The sequence below is a fragment of the Quercus lobata genome, chromosome 10, assembly GCF_001633185.2.
Source record: "Quercus lobata isolate SW786 chromosome 10, ValleyOak3.0 Primary Assembly, whole genome shotgun sequence".
Taxonomy (NCBI): Eukaryota; Viridiplantae; Streptophyta; class Magnoliopsida; order Fagales; family Fagaceae; genus Quercus; species Quercus lobata.
Window position 1 is genome coordinate 39,120,033 of NC_044913.1, and position 18,309 is coordinate 39,138,341.

General features: G+C 35.5%; 4 long non-coding RNA genes across 5 annotated transcripts; 1 reads left to right on the forward strand and 3 right to left on the reverse strand.

The window, feature by feature from the left end:
* Positions 1-623: 623 nt before the first annotated feature.
* On the reverse strand, positions 624-3,242 carry LOC115965799. The gene is made up of 4 exons (XR_004086156.1): positions 2,261-3,242; positions 2,065-2,151; positions 1,822-1,960; positions 624-806 (listed from the first exon to the last, which is right to left on the reverse strand). It is a non-coding gene; the product is annotated as an uncharacterized LOC115965799 (long non-coding RNA).
* Positions 3,243-3,395: 153 nt separating this feature from the next.
* Positions 3,396-5,635, reverse strand: LOC115963081. The gene is made up of 3 exons (XR_004085685.1): positions 5,516-5,635; positions 5,286-5,438; positions 3,396-3,633 (listed from the first exon to the last, which is right to left on the reverse strand). It is a non-coding gene; the product is annotated as an uncharacterized LOC115963081 (long non-coding RNA).
* Positions 5,636-6,002: 367 nt separating this feature from the next.
* LOC115962980 lies at positions 6,003-8,931 on the forward strand. 2 transcript variants are annotated; one of them, XR_004085652.1, is made up of 4 exons: positions 6,005-6,280; positions 6,962-7,061; positions 7,148-7,321; positions 8,478-8,931. It is a non-coding gene; the product is annotated as an uncharacterized LOC115962980 (long non-coding RNA). The 2 variants fall into 2 exon arrangements; XR_004085651.1 differs by having other exon boundaries at positions 6,003-6,280; positions 6,962-7,321.
* Positions 8,932-10,985: 2,054 nt separating this feature from the next.
* LOC115963118 lies at positions 10,986-12,979 on the reverse strand. The gene is made up of 3 exons (XR_004085701.1): positions 12,876-12,979; positions 12,606-12,702; positions 10,986-11,052 (listed from the first exon to the last, which is right to left on the reverse strand). It is a non-coding gene; the product is annotated as an uncharacterized LOC115963118 (long non-coding RNA).
* Positions 12,980-18,309: the final 5,330 nt, after the last annotated feature.

The window sequence follows — 18,309 nt, forward strand, 5'->3', positions numbered from 1 at the left end:
AGAGCAACCTGTTATATTATAGAGTGTATATATATATATATATATATATATAGACACAGAGAGAGAGAGAGAGAGAGAGAGAGAGAGAGAGAGAGAGAGAGATTTGGGACAATATTTTACAAAATTTTGAAACTTGGGACTAAATTGGAAATGGTATAAACCCCAAGGACCTAATCAGATCATTTTACAAAGGATTGGAGTGTTACCTTTGAAAATTCACGCACCAAATTGGAAAATGGAATAAATTTTAAAAGCCAAAAATGAGTTCAACTAATAGTCTTGACCTTGTCCACATGTTATTAGCTTGTTTCTTTTTAATTTTGAAATACCAGAAAATTCTTCTGTTTGTAATATGGTTAGATTATCTTTGGCCAAAAAAAAAAAGAAAAAGAAAAGGTATAGGTTGTTGTTAAGGTTACTGTCTGTCATTATACAATCATAGAATTCAACATTCATTCAGTTTGGTTTTTTTAGATTCAAGAACTAAATATTATCTGTGTCAAACACATTTCATTCCATGTATAAATGTAATCTAAATAGTTCCTGGAACCACAACAGCCTAAGGAGGATCTTTAAATACTAAGTTCCTGTTACATATACAAGCCTGCAAAATGACAGGCATATACAAAGCCAGGCCCTCATTTACAAATATGATAAAACTGAGTTTGGAGACATTATTTCACATGTGACCTAAAAAGAGTATATACCAAATTTGTCTATCCCAAGCTACAATGAAAGCTGTTTTTGAATTTATGGCTGCCCTTTGCGTTCAAATGGCCCCAGCTGATCAAACCCTGCCCTCTAGTCTGTTAAAAAGGAATCAAGAGTTAAGAGCATTCATAAAAAGCAAAAAACAATCAAAGAAAGCAAGATAGATATTGTATAACTTAATTACCACACACAGTTGCAACTGTGGTAAATATGCAAGACATAAAACCATCATCAAGTAGGTCCTACAAACAGAACTGTTTCAGGTTTGGAAACTTTTGGAGTGAAGAATGTGCAATGTGCTTATGTACATCGACTCCATAGTGCCAATTTGTTTTGTTAGAGGTATTTTTTGCACTCCATCGGCCACATTTTAGATGCATCACATGCATGGTATAAGATGGACCAAAGGTATCTCATTGTTTGTTAAATTCAAGCATCCTCACCAAAGATTACATTCCTTGTCCTTTACTATGAGACCATATACCAAATATAACACGGCTTAAAAAAAATTTATAATTTGAGTGAAAACTGCCAAGTATCTCTTATTGACAAAATTGATTCCTGTCCAAGCACATGATATTCACTAAGGCTATTGCTTTTAGCCCTTACTGGAAAGCCTCATGGTAACAAACCCAGATGAATCATAACTAACGATATATACTCAATAAAGTGTGTGAAAATAAATAAAAGAGTAGTGCCAACATTTTCACAACAAAGCCTGGGTGGCAAGTTGTTAAAGGTAAAACAGCTTGCCACCTAGGCTTTGCTGTGAAAATGTTATGCTTGTAGCTTTATTGCAAATAAAATGGAGAGACCAAAATATAAAGTTCTTGGTGATTTTACAAGCCACTAAATCGAGAATATAAAAGCCTGATATATTCAAGATTCCTCAACACAATTTCTTCTAAAAGCCTGTTTTTTCTCCCTTCTGCTGGATGCTTCTTAAACCTATTAAATCTTTAGATACTTCAGGAATTTAGGCTAAGCAATAAAAATAATCAGATTGGTAGCATTCAGAACTAATCTTGTCCGTATAGGCATGTTTCTAAATTGAATCTCCTGGTGCAATACACTAAAGTAATTCATTGAGATTGTGGTGTAACAACTTACTCTTTTAGGGAGCACTGATGTAAGACATTCATAGATCAACACCCTCATCGAGGCCTTTTGACCCAATCATCACATTTGAATCAATTTGCTTGTCAAACTTCTTCTTTCTTCTTGCTTCAAAATCTTGAAATCCTTCCATCTAAAAGCGTTTAGGGTTCAGTTGGGTTGAAAATACATATTGGGTTTTTGCTGAAATATAAAATAAATAAATTCATAACACTACATGCGGGGACTATGACATACCTGCTGAAATTGATCCGTAGAAATAGGATTGCCATGCAGGGAGATATTCTGCAGAACGTTGCAGTCTTTCAGTAGATTCAGAGGTATCTGTCCAGAAATAAATACTAAATATTAATACAGGCAAGTCCAGCTATTGCAAAAATAGACTAGTACAAAGGGACTCAAAAGAACCCTGACTCTTCCATACTTAAACCACCTTATTCAAAACCCTGACTCTTCCTCGCAGAAATTGTTGTCCACTTCAATGAACTTGGACCCAGCCAAGAGTTGCATCACTAGCCCAGAAGTCACAATAGGTGTTTTCCAAGCTCCATCACAGTCCCACGGATTGATGCAAGAATAACACACATCACAATAGGTGTATTTCTACTACCCCAAGAACCCGCATGATACACTTCATTATATATTGATTCTCCTCGGACTCTGGAAATTTGAAGGCATTAAATAGGTTGGTCATCAGCTCAACAAAAAATGGAGCAACGTCATTTGCAGTATACCTAGATCTTCCCCCCTCATCCTTGACTAGCAACAGTTTCTCAATACAACTTGCAGCATAAGAATGAACTAAATTTGATTCCGCAACAAGGAACCGAACCAAATCTTGGAAAATCTGAACTATAACATCCTTTGATAAATGATTCCTGAACATTGTAAAGAATTTCAGTGCACCTGCCTTAAGCATCGGAAACCCATTCACATCCTGACCCTTCAACTCCGGCACAATAACTGAAGCAAAAAAACTCTGAACATCAACAAGATCTGTCGAGACCAAACTACCCCCAGCCGTCTTAGTAGCAAGGGAGACAACTAAGTATATGGCACAGTCCTTATCCTTCCAATTTGTAACTGGGTTTGCAGCAAACGAAGTTAACAAATGCTGAATCTGTGCAGAAACTATCTCGGTGACCTGTTGCTTATAATTGGTCACAATCCCTTTAAGAAGCTCACACACAATTCTCCTCCTAGTATCAAGATCACTACCCTCAATATCCCTCCGAACCAGCCTCAACATAATTCATTTCAAAGAGTTCCTCGTCCTCCTCCCTCAACCTCACATTCGGTGCACACTTGTGCTCATTGTGGTCAAAAACTTAATCACATTCATATAATGTTGTTTCTGCAACTGTTTATATTTTAACTTATACTTGTGCTCAAGAAGGCCTACTATGAAGTTATAATGAATGACAAGACCCTTTCTCTTATCGAAGAGGCAGAGGCACATTACCAGGAGCTTTAGAAATACCGTCTGTCTGGTACGTTTGATGCCCTTCCACTATGAAGTTATAATGTGCCTCTGCCTCTTCGATAAGAGAAAGGGTCTTGTCATTCATTATAACTTCATAGTGGGCCTTCTTTAGCACCATATGCATTCTCCAAGTCAATATTAGGTCCTTGGTAACCATGATGCCGAACCTTAATAGACTCCTCTTCACTTGTACTACAGCTATTAGGCTTGCCAGTAGATTTGTTGGGGTAACTAGTTGGCTCTCCATAGGTTTCAAAGCCAGGTTCAGGCACAAAAGAAACACGCCCATTGTATTGCCTCAAATGTAAAATTCGTTGAAGAACCTAAAGAAAAGAAATAATTAGCATCAGTGCCTTGATGTAGAGTACTATTAAAACAGCAGCATGTGACTCCAACCCAGCCATTATTCAAATTAGGTGCAACTCAAAGAAATAAGCAAAAAAGATCACATGGAAATCAGCATTGTCAAAGCTGTCACAATGAAGCACATCTCAGCATGGCAGAAACAAGCACAACATCCTTATGAAAATTACTTGGGATCACCTCAAGGCTATGGGTATTCCTAAGGTTTTTGCATTGCAAAGTGTAACAAATATCTCTACTTCTGTTCACCAATGAAACTAAAAGTTAGCAATAACCATTAAGCATTTTATTCAAGGCAAACGAACCTGAATGTATGGAAAATAGATGTCTTTCAGCTTGCATTGGAGTTTAAAAATTTCAAAGCTATTTATTTTTGGCTCAAAAATTTCAACCTATCAAGAAAAAAAAAAAAAAAAAAGGGTTTGGTTGGGGATTGTATCAGCGCACAAAAAAAAAAAAAAAAACAAAAACAAAAACAAAAAGAGGAAGTGTGAGGGGGGAAAATGAGAAAAAGTGGGTCATTTTGGCTCTTGGACTATAGTGTGATGGACAGATTGAGAAGAGAGAAAGAGCAAGAGAAAAAGAAGAGTGACAGGCCGCTAGCAACGTGAGTGCTTCCGGTGATGATGGTGGTATCCTCCAGTGAGTCCAATACGGTCCAGTATCAAGCGGTATTTAGAGTGGTACATTTTAGAGGTGATTCGGTACCTGTTTACTCGCTGGAATGGAAAATACCAGCCAAACCAGCCGGTACAGTACAGTATCAAATCCCTTGCTCCAAATAGCATAGAAAGCAGCAGAAAAAGCTAGATTATAGATAATTCTTAATAAGGACCTAGCCTTGGAAAGTTGAACCATCCAGCAAACTGAATGTTGCCAGTCTCTAATTACCAGACAGATTACAGAAGAGTAAGAATTGCAGTATATCAAGAGCAGCGTGATAAATGGAACTTGATTTAGTTCAGTAAAGGTTCTAAACTAGGTATACTAGGGCCACGGTTAAACCTCAAAACTTCACCCAAATTTAAATCCAAATCAATGGGCTGAGATCAATGAAATTTTTTTATAAGTGAGTATTTGACCCAAGGGCAAGAAAAGGGGTGTGGCCAAGTGGTAATACAACAGAAAAGGGGATATTTGAACTAGTGATCTCTGCTTCATGAAGCTGATATCAATGACAGCATGTGATTTCCCTTATGAAGAATGGAAGCACTACTTTTCTAAAGAACTTTATATATATCAATGACAGCATGTGATTTCCCTTATAAAGAACTTGCAGAATCGAAATTAGGATAGGAGGGGCAATGCTTACCAGTCACACACACACACACAGAAGTTAAAACACATAAATAACATGGAAGCCAATATTTCTTAGATTGAGCTATACAGTGACTACTGGCACACCAGAATCACCAAACTAGCATTTAAACATGTAAAGCATTTTAAAAAATACAGTCACATATGGTAGTTGTAACAAAAAAATTTGAGTAGGGAGCAACTTCAAACTGCTACCAAGCTCAATGTCAAACAAGTATCACAAAAAGCATGCAAGCCAAGCCCAAAATTCTGGACAAACTTTTAAATTTTGAACATAGAGCGGGATGCATCCTACCTGAAGGAGCAGGTATAGGGGCAGAAATTGACTGAGGCACATTTCTCACTGGAGTTGAATCATCCCAAGGCATAGGAGACACATTTAACTTCCCAGGAGCTTTACTTAGTTTTCCCTTATAGCATATCGCCTATTTTGGAACCAATTCCAAACCTGAATTAAAGACTCTACATGAGAAAAAGACTCTAAATGATTCATCATTAGGAAAAAAATTAAATAAACTGTCATACTTGCTTCATTTGAACTGTAATCTTGCCTTCATTTAAATAAAGCAAATTAGCAAACTCTGAAATAGTATCATTGTCACTAGACCTAGGACAAATAACCATCCGCAGAGTAAACAAAGAAAATAAAATTTTAATTGCCATTCCAAAACTTCCACATTTTCAAAATTACGCTGAGTTCCTCTTCATATTCCCCCAAAAAACCCACATCAGAGAAAAGATGGTAAAAATAAAATAAAAAAATAACTTACTCTTTTTCTTTTAAGGTAAAAGCTCACATATCTATATATTACTAAAAGCTGAAATGTAGAATTTAATGTTGCTACTCTTACATTAAGTCACATCAGCAGCCATGTCATTTCTATCATCTTTTCTAAATTTGTCCTTTAATTTTAAAATAATTTTTATCAATTTTAAATATAGATAATTATAAAATAATTTTCATCCCTATCTTCACCGTAAAGCCTACTTCTTACAAATTTAATATCCCATAAAGCAAAAACCCAAAGCCTTTTCAAACCCTTTGCCTTCACGGTTTCAACCTTTTGTTTTTCCTTTCCTTTTGTCGCACACGGTTTTAATTTCCTGTCTCTCACGTTTTAGTTCTTTCCCCTTCCCCACCTTCTCTGTTCTACGGTTTCCTACGGTTTCACATTTAATCATCGCTAGCCTCTCTCCCTTCTAACGGCAACCTCTCTGTTTTTCCTTCCTTCCTGTCTTCCTCTCCTTACAATATATAAATACTGACAGCAGCTAGACGATTCAGTTGAGGTATCTCTAAATCCAAGTTTCTTTTGTGCTCTATTCTTTTGCATGATTTTTCCCCCTTTTTACTACGTCTTTCGTGCTGTGGTTTGGATGATTGTTATGTTGAATTTAATTACTTTGTAAATCATTTTTCTTAGTGTGTTGAATTTTTGATTGCTGGGTCTTATCTTGTGTGATTCCAACGACTTAGTGTGACTCTAATTTATTAGTGTAGTGCTGTGGTGTTTGCTTCCACTGTAGTGTTGTGGTGTTTGCTTCCACTATTTGTTTTGTATGATTGTATAACATATTGATTGGGTTTTAGAATCAAAGAAAATTGTTTTCCTGGTGTTTGAATTTTCTGCATAATTGTGTTTATCATGGTCTTTGGTTTAGACATGGTTTGATATTCATGGTTTCAATTTTAAGAATTTGTGAATTTCTTTTATCAAATTCGTGAAACTTAAGTCACTGTGCAAGCATTTTTAAGTTGTGCTATGATTGTGTGCATACTTCTAAAGATTGTAAAATCAATTAACATATTTAGGTGTATTTTATTTTTATTTTAAGTATAGGGATTTCGGAGTATTCATGCTTCTGCGGCTATAGATCTTTAGAGGATCGACCTTGTATTCTTTTCTACCATTCTAAATTGTTTGTCTTAATTTTTATTTTCTACTTTTGAATTGATGCCATGTGTTATAGTGATGCAAGGGCACAAGTTGATGATGAAGATACAGCAATGATGAACATTATTAGGTCCGATGATTGGGTCACCATTAAAATCATAAACTAGACAATGATGGTGAATCCCCTATCCATATCTCTCATTGTTTAGGTTTTTCTTATTCACTTTCAATTTTAAATAAATTTTTACTTAAAACTTTGAAGAAACATTCAATGCTTTGTTCAACAAGAATCAACTATGCTAATATGACAAATTAGCTTTGGCGTCATTGGCTCCATCTGACGAATCAGTACCTAGCGGCTCTAGAAAGAAGAAGTCCAAGTGATCACTGCCATGTTCATGCAATACAAAAAACACCATTGTTTCTGCCAGAAAGGGTATGATCAATTTGAAAATATTACATGCTTTTAATACTATTGGAATCGTAGATAATGATTCAGGCTTGAAATATGTTTATTAGAAATTCTATTTACATCATGTATAGAAAGTAATTTGTACAAGGAAAAGTTATAAAGTAAATGCATAATATATTCCTAAGGTAATTGCAAAGAACAAAGTCAAACATTGGGCGTGATATTAGGGGGCAATCTATCATGCTTTATCTGTGGTAAATTAGCTCCTTGATTTAAGCATTGAGGCTTAGAATTTGGCTTCTGTTTGTTGCCATATTGGAATTGAGGCATGGGTTGCAAGTGTGCTTCATTACTTAATATACATCTTTCTTCTTCTAATTTATATTTGATATTTGAATTGCCAATTATGTTGCTCCTTAAATGTTTTTGAAGTGACGTGGTTATACATTTTTTTTAATCTTTGATAGGATTAAATTAATTTTGATCTTATTGATACCCTTCAGACTTCACTGTGAAGCTTAGAAAGATTAATGGGTTTGAGACTTTTTGTCAAATTTCTATACTCTCACTGTGACTTGAAATGTGTGAAGATCATTAGTAGGACAGAATAACTTACACAAAAAAACCATCAAGAGAGAAGACCAATTATCCAAAAAAATTAACAATGTAAACTAACTTCCTCCCTTCCCTGCCTATTTTTTATGTGAATATTTATCTTTCAAGTGGTTTGTTCTTTAAAATGGAATAAAAAATTCAATGATTGAAGTGTGTGTAAGGGCCACTCTCACTTGATTATTTAGCAAAAAAGAATGTGGGTCTTACTTAACTTTATTCAATGTGAGTTTAATATTTGTGCAATTAGGGTCAAGGACTTATCATCTGTGCAAAATGAACAATGTTGTATGTCGAATCGTTGAGATGAAAAAAATATAGCATTTTTATTTTTATACAATATTGTCTAATAGTTACTTCTTCTTTTCTCCAGCAATAGATTTAAACAATAATTCAATAAGTATGGGCACCGCTAACTAAACGGAAACTAAGAGATTTTATTAATCATTCAATTTCTTATTGGGGTGTACCTCTCTGTTGCTGCCTTTGGAAGGAGAAGCAAACATTTTTTTTTTATTGATCATATTTTATTAGAGAAGATGTCTAATAGAATGTTGTCTTTATGTAGTGCTTTTGGAAGGAGAGAAATGCTAAGAAACAGAGTCTGCAACAACATTGAAACAGATGAAAAATTTTCCTATTCTCAGGTAAATCATGGTCCTCACGGAAGCTTCAAAGTCTAAGAAAGGCATGAGAGAATTTGTAGAACAAGCTTCTTTGTTTTTTATTCTATATATATATTTTTTGGACTTTAGGTTTCATGTAAAGTATTTATTTTGTCTAATAGATGTTTGTTGTACTCTGCTTGGCATATTATTAAATTGGTACAAACTGTTGAAACATAAACTATTAAGACCTATAATACTTTTCAAAGTTGCTGTGTCAGGGCCTTAGGCCTTCGCTTGGTATCAATTTGGTGGGCAGCAGGTGTTTGTTGAAAGTTAAGTATTGGCACTTGGCAGCTAAGTGGTTTGTAATGTTGTAAGTGGAACCTAAGTTTAATCAAGCACCATGGTCTTCTCTTTTGGTTCTTTGGGCGTCTCTTCAAGTCTTAATTCTTTGTTGACACGCTCTTGCACTTTTGTTCTTAAGAGTTGGTTTGTCTCTGCCTCTCTTTCTATATTGCATTCTGTAGGAATTTTGTTTCATTTCTGATTTCTCTGTCTCCATTTAAATGATTTTTAGTTTTGATATTTGGCTCAAATAGTTATGATTGGTAGGAATAATTGTATTTGGTGAGTGATTAGTTTGTCAGATCTTATTGTCAAATTAGATGCATTTATATTTTATGGTGATGACCTTATTATTTCAATTTGAATTTTGATTCCAAGAGTCATGTGGATAAAACAAAGTATTTGAAGTAGTTGAGGTCTCAAAGGATATGCATGATTCTAAAGAGAATTTACCATCTATCAATTTCAATGTCAAAATTCTAAATTGCAAGTATAGGTGCATAATCCAAACTCCGTATGAGTAACAATGATTGTAGTTTGTGAACCAAATATGTTGTGAGAGATTGTAATAGAACTTGAAATTTCACTTTTAACTTTTAATTACAATTGCATTTTTGGTCCATTTTATTGGTTTTTTTTTTTTTTTAAAACTATTTCTGTTAATAATATTATACTCAATCCATCTTTATTTAATCATCCTACTGTTTGAGACTTCCTGTTATAGAAAGCACATAAATGTGAAATTCATACTTAAATTTAAGACCCTTGATAGGAAAAAATTATATTGGTTTGATTAATCATTAGCTTTTTCACTATAGTAAATAGTTTTTTTTTCCCCGCGCATTGCGCGGGTCTGCGTCTAGTATGTATTAACCCCAAGGATAACACATAAATGAGATGAACACAACAGCTGACAATACTGTCTTAAGAACACTCCCTACCTTCACCCCCAGAGAGCATGCACCAAAAAGTTGGCTTTAACTCTTTTTTTCTGACAAGTTCCTTTAACTTAAGACACCAAGAGAATACATAGGTCTTGTATGAGATTTTTTTTTTTTTTTTTTTTTTTTTTTTTACCTTTATGTATTTATAAATTTCAAAAATGATATAGGAACACTACAGAAATTGAGGTCACACTATAATGGGAGTACAAATGTCAAAACGTTGAAATTAAAATAACTATGTGCACATAAGAAAAATTATTAAAGTACAAATTTTAACCTGATGTTGAACAATGAACTTCTAAATATATACATATAAAAGAATTGCCAAGCAATGGAAAGTTCACGCCAAATTTGTTTAATGTTATTAGTATCCAATCATTGGTGTTTTGACATGTGTGTGTTTGTGCGTGTGTGAGTGAGTGAGAAGATCAATCTCACCTCTACAGTTGAAAAAGTCATTTCTTCATGTGATTTTGCACTTCTTTTAATTAAAGAATGATGGGATTTCTTCATTATATCAAGTTTTTCCTTTAGACTGCTAACTTCAGCATCTATTCTGAGAGCAGAAAACAAGACACACAAAACAGTGGACAAAAAGAATTAAAATTTCAACCTTACCAATTGTGCAATAATAAATAACACAGAAGCAACTATGATTTGGAACCATTAAGCTAGATTCGAATCCAATAGGTAAAGCATGCAGATGATGACTTGATAGTCTAATCATATACGTACCGCAAACTTATAGGATATGGAATATCCATTGGCCAAGAAATCAACTAATTTACAAGGTTTCCTCAAAACCTTGCTTTACCAGGTAAGAGTGCTGAAAGGTATTCTGGAGGGAAACAAAATAAAACAAACCCTCCACACACAACATACACAGTAGATTTAGTACACAATATCTGTGACTAATTGTAACAGAGCCAAGTACTAGCCCATAAAAGGTCAATCAAGCAACAGTCACTTTGATAAAAAAATTTACTATTGCATATAAAATCAAAGTTCCCTCTCATCAAGGTTTAAACATGTAGCTATAAAACGTATGTTATTTAACCACACATGAGACAACAAAGTTCAGTGACAACTGCTGATTATCAGAACTGAAGCATGCAGCAGTTATTTTGATCCATAATATCTACAATTGCATATAAAAATAACTAGCAGACTAATTGTAACCCTCAACATTTATTTTCAATCCTGAAACTGCACCTTGAGCATATTGGAGCAATTCTTCTCGCTTTGCCTGAAAAGAGGAAATCAAAGGAAGAGATAAAAGGAGAGAGCAGCTGGATCACATAAACTCTAACAAATCCAGCTGTAACATCTTTGTAAAATGTAAACAACAGCAATGCTTTTATGTGAAGTGCACCATATTGCTTACTAGGAAAGTGCGGCAATATTTTAGTATTACTGTCAAATAAGTAAATGACTAGTACTAATAAATCAAATAGATCAATGGGCAGATTAGGATCCAAAGTAAAATAATCTCTTTACATAAAGATAGAAAAATTGAATGTCAGCCAATAAGAAGCAGTGTGTGTCTATCAGCAATGATGATAAATTTATAAAGCTTTTTTGAAACTCCTAGCAAAGAACTTCTATAATGGTGTGTTCTTTATGTAGGAATTCATGATGGGATTTTAATTCTTGTTAATTCATGAAATTTGGTTGTTTATTTAATAAAATAGTTACAAATTGTAGTTCCTATGAACATCTCAATTCCCATGAAACACAGGAATTATGAATCCTATCTTATCAGTAAGAAATGCCAATTCTCGTATATCTTGTATTTCTGAGAATTGCCTACGTTACACTAAAATTCAAATTTTGACTGTTTTTTTTTTTTTTTTTTTAAAGAAAACTTACTACATAGAGTTAATTTTAGAAAATAAAATAATTATTTTTCATCCAAATAAGATGTTTATCAATGTTCAAGAGTAATTTTTTCATTTATAATTTATCCATAATGTTCAAATTATTAATTATTTTCTTCCTAAATTAGTTTGTATAAGACAATTTTAAATAGATAAAATTTATATATATAGTTTGTATAATTGTAATGTTTTTAAAAATGTTTGTCTAAAATATGGTTAAAATCAAATTCTAAGTATATCCAAACAGAAATGCCAACTTTTGGAAATTCTAATTCTTGTGAGTTTAAACACCCAAGAATCTATAGTTTTCAAGATTTAAAATTCTCAGCAACAGAAAGTCTCTAATCAAATTGTGATAACAAGTTCCTGTGTCCATTCCTCATGATACTCAAGGGCATAATGCTTATATTAAACACGTGCACATTGTTGGGTTACACGTGTGAGTGAAGTCCCACATTGAATAAAGATGAGAAAAATGAGTGGTTAAAGTGTGTCTCAATATGTTATATTAATTACTCAAGGAAGCTCCCCAATGTGTTTATCTCCCCAACAAGTGGTATCAGAGCCAGGTTGTGTGCGGCGAAGGTGGTGAGGTGTTCATGGTCCCTATCCAGCGGGGACAGAGAAAGCCTACATGGCCCACACATAAAGATCCTGGAGAAGAAAAAAAAAAAGAGCCCAACAAATGAATATTGCTAATGGTGCTAAATAATGGTGTGATGCAAGGTTCCCATGGACATGAACGTGCGGGGTTCCCATGGATGTGCGTGCGGGGTTGACACGTGGTTTCCATGGATGGCGTACGAGAGACTCATGGATGATGCATTGATGAAGTGAAAAGCCCATTAGGCAAGGGGGAGTAAGTAGGACTTGTTCATGGCCCATAGAGAGGTCTTGAAGCCCATGCAAATCATTTCATTACCAGTACTTCATCTTGGTATCCTGAGAATGCTTTTGCCAAATCACATACACTGCTAATTATAGCATTATGAACTTCCTTTCCTCCGGTAAGACAGAGCCTGTATGAAACATACCATAAGGAAGTTTAATGGAAATCAAATAATATTAGGCAGAAATATGCACCGATCATCTTTTTTTTTCAATATACCAAATATATGATTCCAAGCAAATAGAATAGGCCGAAGAAGCTGTTATTAGGGATTAAAAGAAAATTGAAATAGAGAAAAATCACCCATATATCTCCAGAAGTAGTGGAACTTCTTCCTCATTTGGTGCTTCAAGAATTTGATTCATAAAAAAGAGTTAACCTGCGGTTAAACTCCATGGATCAGCAAATACAAAGATCAGAAATAGCATTAAGAATGGCACTAAGGAATGAAGGTTATAAGTATCGCAATGCCAATCTTTTATCTCTTTTTTTTAATAACACATGCACTCGGTGGGTCTTGAACGCACAACCTACCCTCTACCCAGGTATTTCAAGGGAAAGATGCCATTTGAGCTAGAACTTATAGGCTGCAATATCAGAACTTTCTAAAAGATAAAATATGAAAAATAAAAAATGTCAAGTAGTAAGATTTTATATTCCTAAACAAAAAATAAAAATGAAAAGTTCCTGAAGTATTTACAATACTTCCTAGCAAATCACAACTGTTGCTATATCATTAATACAAGGTCCATTCGATACAGCAAAGAACATCCAAATTCAAGATGACCTTGAACATATAGGATACAATCATAGTATCATACACTATAAATGTGTTTAGTAAACTAAATTGAGTACCTCGCACATTCCATAATACGCAAGGGCATAGCCCATCCCTGTAGTGGATAACAGATTTGATACATAGTAGGCCCTTCTAACCATTGGTTCCAGGATGACAACCATAGACTAAATCCCAATCCGAGCAAGATCATCAAAAATAAACCCCTCCTTCAACCAGCATTCAATCTAATTTAAGCTTCTAATCCAAACTACAGCCTCAAACCTTACCCTTCCTCCTTGACCCAAGAGAGATAGATAGGTACTATTAAAGAAATGCATGATCCTCTCTTATCAATACTTGTCTACTGGTAGCCAATTTAAAGCTTTAAAGACTAAATCACTAAAACTGGGAAACTGTGCTTGGTCATAAAATCTACAAGTTTCTAAGACATGTACAGTACAAAGTACACAAATAATGGCAAATAAAAAAATAAAAAAACTGGAGCAACCTATCTTAGCCAATGACATAGCAGTACACAACAAAAATAAGAATGAAAAATCAGCTTAAGATGGTGTACAACAACGAAAATGGAAAATAATAGATATTCACCTTTATTATTTTTGTACATGGATGGTTACCAGTAGCACGATGACATTCATCAATTATCATTAAGCATACTGCTTCTGGACTCAAGAATGCCTTTCTTAAGACATCCAAAAATATTTGGAGTGTCATTACTAATACCTACAAGATAACATAAAGAATTTGCATTAACATAACACTAGCAAAGGTAACTTGTGAATAGAAATTTAAATCTAGGATTTTAGGAAAATTATTTCCATGTAATAAATTAATATAATTATTTCCATATAATTCTTCTAGATATAAGAATTATATTTATTACGTGTTGAACCTTGAGAAGACCTAAAATCCATGCCATTTGGTAGAATCAAGCCCTGTTGCTCTGGACACTGGGATGAGACTCTATTCTAAGCACCACACATCTTTTCATTTTCACCTATAGACTCAAAATGATTATATAAATTACAAACAGGCAAACTAGCACTGTTAGTTCCTTAGCTTTGCTGACCCAGATATGAGCTCTCAAATAGCTTCAGAAAATATACTTGAAGGAGTAAAAAAATAGCATGACGAACCTTCGCTACATTGGGCCTGACGGATCCTAGCCCATGGGCGGGAAATGGGAGAGAGCCCAGGGCTGAGCCTGACTTAAAATACTTGTTACATACGTTTGAAATCCGAGAGAATCCTAAAGGAAATCAGAATCTTGGTGCAAGGATAATTCTAGAAGATACACGCTTAATGAAAGACCCACTTTACAAGGAAATGTTTTGCCCATCACGTTTGGGATTACTCAAGTAAAGTCCTATAAGGAAAAGACTTCTACGTCAAGGAAGAAAGGCGAACCTTCTACTACTATAAAAGCCCCAATACCCTCACAAATCAAGGTATGCGTAATTTACCCTCTCTAGCACTCTAGAGTTGTGAGAATAATTCTAACTTGACCTTTGGAGGGTATTTGGCCGGCACCACACCGGTGCTCACTGTGAGGTCTTCTATTATTTTGTTGTGCAGGTCTACTTTGAGTGTGCGAATGCGACCTATTGGTGATTTTTTCGGCATTATCAATACTTATAATGGACAAAGCCTAAAGATGGATACTGCAAGAAATGTTACATACAAATGAACTGCTAAATAAACAATTTCTTGCCCTTCACTGGAAAAGCAAAAGCATGCACATATATTTGAAGCTAAATTAAAGTTAATAAAAAGAGAAAAAACAGAGCTCAAATTTTCACAGTTCTAAGATTTGAGATTGAAACTAGAAACAACAAACCATAACTAACCACACATAATGAAACCAGTAGCAACCAGTTGAGAATAGCACCAAAAAACCAAATATATTATGTTTGAAATTATATTATAATTTTATAAATACATAAATTTGCATCATAGCAACCAATCTGCATGATTAATGCATACAACAAAAGTTTAGTCAATCCTCCAATTAAAAAAATACAATTTAGAATTCCAAAAAGGAAACTGAAGAAAGGCAGATCAGATCTGATGAAATCCCCTTCAAATTGTAATGTAATCAACCACTTCTGGATTAATTAATCAAATTATACTATTCCTAATAACAGCATAACTAATAACTGGAAAGTAACACAAAGATAAATTGACTATGATGCCAAACATACAAGTCCCTATTACATTAGTAGAATCAGCCATCTATCATAGATTCAAGTACTTGAACTTGTCAATTCTTACCTCCATGGTCATCGTAAACAGCAAAGAATGAAGTGGATGGATCAAGATCAGGGAACGCAGCATGCTAACAAAAATAATAATCATATTAACCAACAGGTTAATGGTAAATCTTTAAAAAAAAAAAGAAAAAAAAAAAGAATAACGATGATGATAATAATAATAATAATAATAAAAAAAAAGTTAAGTCAACAGATAAATCAAATAAGTCCAGGTAATGTGAATATCACAAGTCACAAAGATAAATATTTATTTATGTATTCCTATAAACGCTACCTCATAAATTATCAACAGATATGAAGCAATAACGACAAAACATTACTAGTACCTACATTTAGATGGGGTGCTGATCCTAAGAGCATCCACAGCAGTGGATCTATATTTTTAGCTTTTTAGCTCTACAAAAAGTCACTTTATCTATTTTAGCTTCACACATATTACAGCAGTGGATCTATTTTAACTTCTAACCCAATAAAATAATATAAATATCCCAATAAAATAATATAACTACTCTAATAAAATAATATATCTCACTAAAAAAAAAACCTCCACACCATTATCCACAACCACCTCTATCATCAGAGCACCACCACAACCCACCGGCCAGCAACCACCAGCACTTTGGGGGGAAAAAAAAAAAAAAAAAAAAAAACAAAACCACAACCACATTCACAAATTCCACAAACACCATTTCTATTCTCAATTCATTGAATCAATCACTTCTAAACAACGATTCCAGGCACCGAGCTCCCGGCCTCAGCTGTGGGACCCAAATTCTTGATCTTAACCGTGGCGGAGGAGCTCAAATTCTCCGTCTTGATCTACGTGTTTCGAGCTGAGCCGAACCGGAGCCTCCACCTGCGTTGGCGGCGTCGAGGCGAGCTGTGGTGAAGGTGCGAATGGAGGAGTCGTCTTCATCGGAGTTTCAGTGTTTGCAACGTCGGGGGCTTCCTCGTCGGAATCGTCGTCAGAATCAATGTGGGCGATGGGGCTTGGGGTGGGTCGGCGAGCTGGGTCGGCAGAACAGATCGGCGATGAGGGAGTTGGCCGGCGAGCTGAGGGATGAGGGAGATGAGGGAGCTAGCCGACAAGAAAGAGAGGAAAAAATTTTGAGGAAGAAAGAAAAAAAAATTGAGGAAGAAAGAAGAAAGAGAGAAGCCGGATAGAGAGAGAGAGAAAACAGGAAATGTATATTTAATTGGGGAGGAGAGAGAATTGTAATAAAAAAGTTTTTTTTTTTTTTTTTTTACCTGTGAGCTACAGTGTACATCTAAAAATAGATGTGCACTGTAGCTGAGGAGCTAAATCTTTTAGATTTAGCTCCACTGCTGCATGGTGTTTTTTGTGACAAAAAGCTAAAAAAATACCATTATACCTATATAGCTGCACTGCTGCAAATGCTCTAATGCATTTTACAATTATGCTGTCTCGTATAGTATCTGGTATGTGGGGGAGGGGGTACTGCATCTCCTTGGTGAGGCTCCTCGCGTTGCTACAAAGATGGAGTTACAACCAAACAATGGATTACATGAATTCTAATACCAACCATAACAGCAGTTACTCAATATGCTCCATGCATTAAATGACTTGTCATACCATGGGGCCAGCCTTGTGTCCTGCTTTGTGACCACCTGTCCCACAAGGAGGTGTTTTTGTTGTGCATTTAGGTCGACCTTGTGGGGGTGACTATAACCCAACTACCTGCTCATTCTCAACATGCACATCTTGCTGTTTTGCTTGACTCCCAACAACGGAAGATCCTACAACTGCGGGGGAGGATGGTGTAGCAGATGAAATGTGAGTGCGTCCCGTAGTCATAGGATCTGTATGCAGTCCAGAAGTGGGCATGAATGACATGGACTGACTATGGGGTGGTACATGGCCTATATGACCAATGCTGTACGAGGGGGATTGAGTGTGCATGACAGGAGGGGTCTAACTGAAATCATAGCCGAGATCAAAGGATGGCAGGGTAAATGAAAGATGAGCGGGGTCAAAAAATGTATGTGGGGTGTGTGAAGGGATCTTGGGGTGAAAAGATGCATGAGCAGTGAGTAGAGGGATCTCTAGGTCAAGAATTGCATGAGCTGTACGTGGAGGGATCTTTGGGGTAGGAGATGCATGTGGGGGTGGAGGGAACTCTGGTGCATGTGGGGGTGGAGGGGGACCCGGCCTATTGACAACCTAATGGGGTGCAGCACACTGACCATGGCTATGGTTGGCACGAGTTGAGCTCGTGCTTGGTCGTCTAGTATCTTCTGGCGCTTCTTGATTTGCCCCATCGGTCTCTTCCAAGGGAAGTAGGGCAGTTATACGGAGAAGGCGTTCCACTACCTTAAGTACAGCTATAATCTGCTTGTACTCAGGACTACCTACTGCATGACGCATCAACAACTGCTTGTGACTGGCAACCTGCAAGTAAATAAATATAATTAGTACATCTAATACTAAAATGGTGATACGCAACAAAATATGAAAAGAAAGGTCGAAGCAATTACCATAATAAGAAGTGACGCGGAAGTGTGGTCAACGAACCTCAAAGTCACCCCATCGTACCAATCGAAGTATGGATGAGCAGGCGACATAGCACCCTCTAGTCGTACTCCATGACATAGAGATCGTGCTTGACTATTCCACACTTGGATATGGCCATAATGTTTGTCCCTCCAG